Below are 5,949 nucleotides of genomic sequence, written 5' to 3' on the forward strand. Positions count from 1 at the left end.
AGTGTCCCCTATCAAACTGAGCACACACAGTGCATCTTTAAGAAATTCTAAGGCCAGACTTCCCATCATGCAGGACAAGTGAAGCAGCTCCTTTTGGAGGAAATACAGTGGCATACAGTGGGAGGATCATCCTTTACTCCTTAACAGACTTTCCATCAACGCAGTTGGGAAAGACAAAGAGAATGGCAGGTTATTTATTGATTCAGAGAAAACACCCATGAGACAGAACTAATAATACAGACCAGTAACTGTTCCTTTTCCTGTATAGGGGTCATCGCTGTTATCCATAAACAATTGAACAGAACAGCAAGTTACTAGGGGTCTGAACACTAGAGAGGAGTGGATGAGTATCATCACTTAGCGAATAACTAAGTTTCAAACTTCTATCCATAGAAGCGATATAGGTGCATTTACAATACATAGAGTAGCTGTAATTGGTGTATCAACTGACCAACCGTAATGGATCCCATGTACCGGCCATGGAATTCCAGGCGGGGGGTCAGTAACATACACCAATAAATACGGGGTATATATGGATAATTATATTTCGCTTATAACAAGAGGAACCATTAAGAAAATACATTTAACAAAATTATAATTATTTACACCTAATGGATCTAGTGGCTTACATGTTCTTCACTAACCACAATGTATAATCAGCGTCATCAAGATTGATATAACTATGTTTAGAAATGATATATATAATTCCAGATTCGACCTGAGCAGAAAGTAGAAAGTGTGAACAACAATAAAAACAATAAACCAAAAACAACATAAATAACATTGATGTAGATAGAGTTCTTTTTAATAAATATAAATTACATCTTAGAATAAGACCATAAGTCAATGCATGTAGAGTTATATAAATAAACAAAGAATATGAGAGATCTAATGCAATGAAAACCTATATAAAAATAGGATATTCAGGTTACATAGTCCAACAAAGATATCATCTAATGACTAGAATGACGAACATGGAAATTGGGGCATTCAATTTAGAACCAATCTCACTAATATCAGTTATAAAATATATATCCATAGTTGATATGTAGACACCGAGAATCGAACCCTGGACTCTCCAATATAACTCTACGTTTTAGGGTAAAGGTAAAACAACGGACATAGAACTAATCAAGGAGAGGTCCCTTTAAATAAATGTAACCAACACCACACGTAAAAAACGTGAGCCATCCACCGAACGTACGGTCACATGACAGAATCGGCGCGGTCATACACAGGTGTATGGATTTAGAGCGCACATATAAGGGAACATCAGGGTTAGCATTATCTGATCCACGAAACACGGCTGACCGGTGAGGCGCTTGGAATCTACGTGCACACAAGTAAGTGAACGATAAGCACAGGGGATTAACGAGAGGGACATAGTGGAAAAAACAACCTAGGCGGAAGTCTTAGATTGCCTACGCAATGGTCACAGGACAAAAAAATAGAAAAGGACAGTTTCCAAAAAAGAGTTTGTACTTTTTTATACTAAATAAATTTATTATTAAGTGAGACAATATAAAAATGCATATTTCAGAGAACACAATAAAAATAAATTTCGAAAGTATAAATCACAATAAAAAACACATATTGATTCCTTTCACAAAATGGAAAAAGGTGGTGTGTCAAGTTGTGTGTCGACGCGTTTCGGCGGCCAGCGCCTTTCTCAAGACAGAAGACAGCTTTCTAAAAATAGAAACATATTTTAGTACAACATTAAACACATTTGTAACTACATTTAAATCTTTAAAAGTTCACATTCACCTATTTAGTATAATATACGTACTTGTGGTTAAAACAAAGGAAACTGCACGAAAACAGATTTTTGTCCTGTTATTTAAGGCAATATGTATGCTCAGAAGATAAGAGCAGGGATCAATGGTAGCCTCTGCTGTAGCTCACATAATTCAACCTGTCAGTGGACAATATTATCCAATGATAAAGGAATATAATGACTACATAAATACATTATTACAGTACCCACAATTCTGCTTGACCTTGTAGATGATCCAAATACACCATTATTGAGAGCCAGAATTATAAAATACATAGAGAGCTTATATTACAAATCAGTAAATTCATACTTCCAACAAACACATTGAATATGAACAAGGTCTTTTTGTTTGCAAGAAAACCGCATAATTTAAGAATACAGTGATGATTATGCCTTACTAACCAAAGATAAATAAGACACTACATTGTATGTAGTTGAACAGGCATTAGACATGCATCTTCTGCTTTCTACCTTATGACATGAAACTTATATAATTTGGAAATCGTTCAAGAAGGAATTATATTCTAAATAGCTGGAAGAAATGAAGGAAATATGTAAGTTGATAGTGAAAACAAAATAAAAGTAGAAATTGTGATGAGATGATATTTATGTCTTTAAGGTCCTATTCTTTCATTATAGGTTATTACTTATACATGAAGAGTCAGATCTTATTGATTCAAAAAAAGGTTTTCATGGTTCTATTTATTTGCTGTCTACATGATGCATTAATGCCTGAAAACTAAAGTCAAGGTCATTTAGGACTTGTTTTGCTTACCTACAGCTGAAAACAGCTTGTGGAACTGATATGTATACGCTCTATTCAGATCTTTTGGCGATTTAGAGGAATCACATAGCATTGGCGACGGAATTTCGGCAATGTTTATTGTTAAAACAAAAGGATTCATGTAAATCTCTATATTTATATAGTAGTATAGAAAATGCAAAACTGTGTCCGGGAAATAACATACCTAATCTCAACAGTATTTTAATTCTTATATGTAGCTGACAACAATGTTGCATCGCCTCCACTGGATATTTCCCGTGGAGGCGATGCAACATTGTTTTTAATAACAGGTAAATTAGACGCTTATATTAGGCAATGTGCAGAAATTGAGGGATAGTAAAGTAGCATGTTATCCTTAGATTATTTCCCCTTTTGTATATCCCTCACAGGTTTATTCAATTACCAGGCATTGAATCAAAGAATGGAATATAATTCGATATCAGCTACATATAAGAATTAAAATACTGTTGAGATTAGGTATGTTATTTCCCAGACACAGTTTTGCATTTTCTATACTACTATATAAATATAGAGATTTACATGAATCCTTTTGTTTTAACAATAAACATTGCAGAAATTCCGTCGCCAATGCTATGTGATTCCTCTAATCGCCAAAAGATCTGAATAGAGCGTATACATATCGGTTCCACAAGCTGTTTTCAGCTGTAGGTAAGCAAAACAAGTCCTAAATGACCTTGACTTTAGTTTTCAGGCATTAATGCATCATGTAGACAGAAAATAAATAGAACCATGAAAACCTTTTTTTGAATCAATAAGATCTGACTCTTCATGTATAAGTAATAACCTATAATGAAAGAATAGGACCTTAAAGACATAAATATCATCTCATCACAATTTCTACTTTTATTTTGTTTACACTATCAACTTACATATTTCCTTCATTTCTTCCAGCTATTTAGAATATAATTCCTTCTTGAACGATTTCCAAATTATATAAGTTTCATGTCATAAGGTAGAAAGCAGAAGATGCATGTCTAATGCCTGTTCAACTACATACAATGTAGTGTCTTATTTATCTTTGGTTAGTAAGGCATAATCATCACTGTATTCTTAAATTATGCGGTTTTCTTGCAAACAAAAACACCTTGTTCATATTCAATGTGTTTGTTGGAAGTATGAATTTACTGATTTGTAATATAAGCTCTCTATGTATTTTATAATTCTGGCTCTCAATAATGGTGTATTTGGATCTTCTACAAGGTCAAGCAGAATTGTGGGTACTGTAATAATGTATTTATGTAGTCATTATATTCCTTTATCATTGGATAATATTGTCCACTGACAGTATGAATTATGTGAGCTACAGCAGAGGCTACCATTGATCCCTGCTCTTATCTTCTGAGCATACATATTGCCTTAAATAACAGGACAAAAATCTGTTTTCGTGCAGTTTCCTTTGTTTTAACCACAAGTACGTATATTATACTAAATAGGTGAATGTGAACTTTTAAAGATTTAAATGTAGTTACAAATGTGTTTAATGTTGTACTAAAATATGTTTCTATTGTTAGAAAGTTGTCTTCTGTCTTGAGAAAGGCGCTGGCCGCCGAAACGCGTCGACACACAACTTGACACACCACCTTTTTCCATTTTGTGAAAGGAATCAATATGTGTTTTTTATTGTGATTTATACTTTCAAAATGTATTTTTATTGTGTTCTCTGAAATATGCATTTTTATATTGTCTCACTTAATAATAAATTTATTTAGTATAAAAAAGTACAAACTCTTTTTTGGAAACTGTCCTTTACTATTTTTTTGTCCTGTGACCATTGCGTAGGCAATCTAAGACTTCCGCCTAGGTTGTTTTTTCCACTATGTATTTTCCCTGACCTAGGGGTGCATGTTTCTATTTGCGTATACAGGGAGCCCTTGTTTGATACAAGTATTAACGAGAGGGACAACAGTTGATTAATTGCATGAGCCAAATCCAGTCTATGGAATCTCGGGACTTTGTGTATCGAGTATGCCTTTAGAGCAGTAGATATTAGATATAACGGTGTAAAGATGTCCCAATTAAATACATATTGGATCATAGCCTGCATCGGGCACACTCTTAAAAGTAACACCCACTTCTCCAGTGCTTATTATTCATTAAATAACGGAGTCGCTATATCAGGGACTTTAACACCTTGGCTGCTAGGCGTTTTCCCCCTCCTGTGCTGGGAATTACCATTTTGCTGTTTCCATGACGAGCTCAGCTCGTCATCAGCACACGACACCCGTGGGTGATGACGAGCTGAGCTCGTCATCAGCATCGAAAGGGTTAAAGAATGGGTTGGGCTAATATGGAGTATAGGAAAGGGACTCCCTGCACCATATGTTATTGCTCGTGAAAATAAAAGTCACGAGTAGACTGTACTAATGTTATATCAGAGAGAATTTTTCATGCCTATATAACTTACAAATAGGTGCGAATATAAAACATTCTAAAATGACACTTTGTTATAATAGGTAATGTCCTTAGAGCTTAATACCTGTACACGCTGAAGACGGGATTAAGATACGGCCAAAGACAAACATCAGAAGTCTTTTTCCAGGAACATCACCATATTGTGGTAAATATGATTTATATACTCCTCAAGTGAACCCATGGGAACAGAAGAGGGAATTGGTATGCACAGTATTAAGTACTTAGTAATTAGACTAGCCAATAACTGTCCTATCTCTAGCTAAAACATGGGATTGTTGGCTCTTTCAGATCAAGCCTAATATATTAATTGATCGTAGAGGAACCTACGGAGCTATATATGCCCTGCGGCCTCCGACCAGAATAATCACGTTTTTTCAGGAAATTTGGGTAGGTCAGGTGTAGCAAAGAATCATTCATCAACATTAAAATCAAATATTAAAATCATAAAATAATTATGTATTATCATTTTATATCCAGAAATTGATCGTAGATATAGAGTACTTCAAAGTTATTCGAAATAAGTGACCTGGCACTGTCCGAAAATAAACCAGCAGTCTCCCAGGGACGTCACTCAGAACCAACAAGGTGAGTTTGTGTCAAGCTTACCCACATGAAAGAATTCTAGAATGGCAGACGTGTATGAATGTGAGAGTCCGAAGGATTGCTGATTGTGGCTTGAACCTGGTTCCCTCAAGGGTCATTGAGACTTTGTTAGTCTGTAGCATCTGTATAGACATACTAAACAGAGTTATGTGGTTATATTTTTTCTATTTCTTTCCTCCTCCTCGATTTTATGTTTAGTTGACCAATGGGATTACAAGTATCAAACCAATCATTCCCTGGGAGGGTTACAAACTGTCTAATGAATTACAGCATTTTTAAAATTGTCGAGTGAAATATTATCTTAGACACCATAGGGCATAGGATATAAATAGCTCAAAGAGCACTGTCTAAT

The sequence above is a fragment of the Lissotriton vulgaris genome, chromosome 2_1 (genome assembly GCF_964263255.1).
Source record: "Lissotriton vulgaris chromosome 2_1, aLisVul1.2, whole genome shotgun sequence".
Classification (NCBI taxonomy): Eukaryota; Metazoa; Chordata; class Amphibia; order Caudata; family Salamandridae; genus Lissotriton; species Lissotriton vulgaris.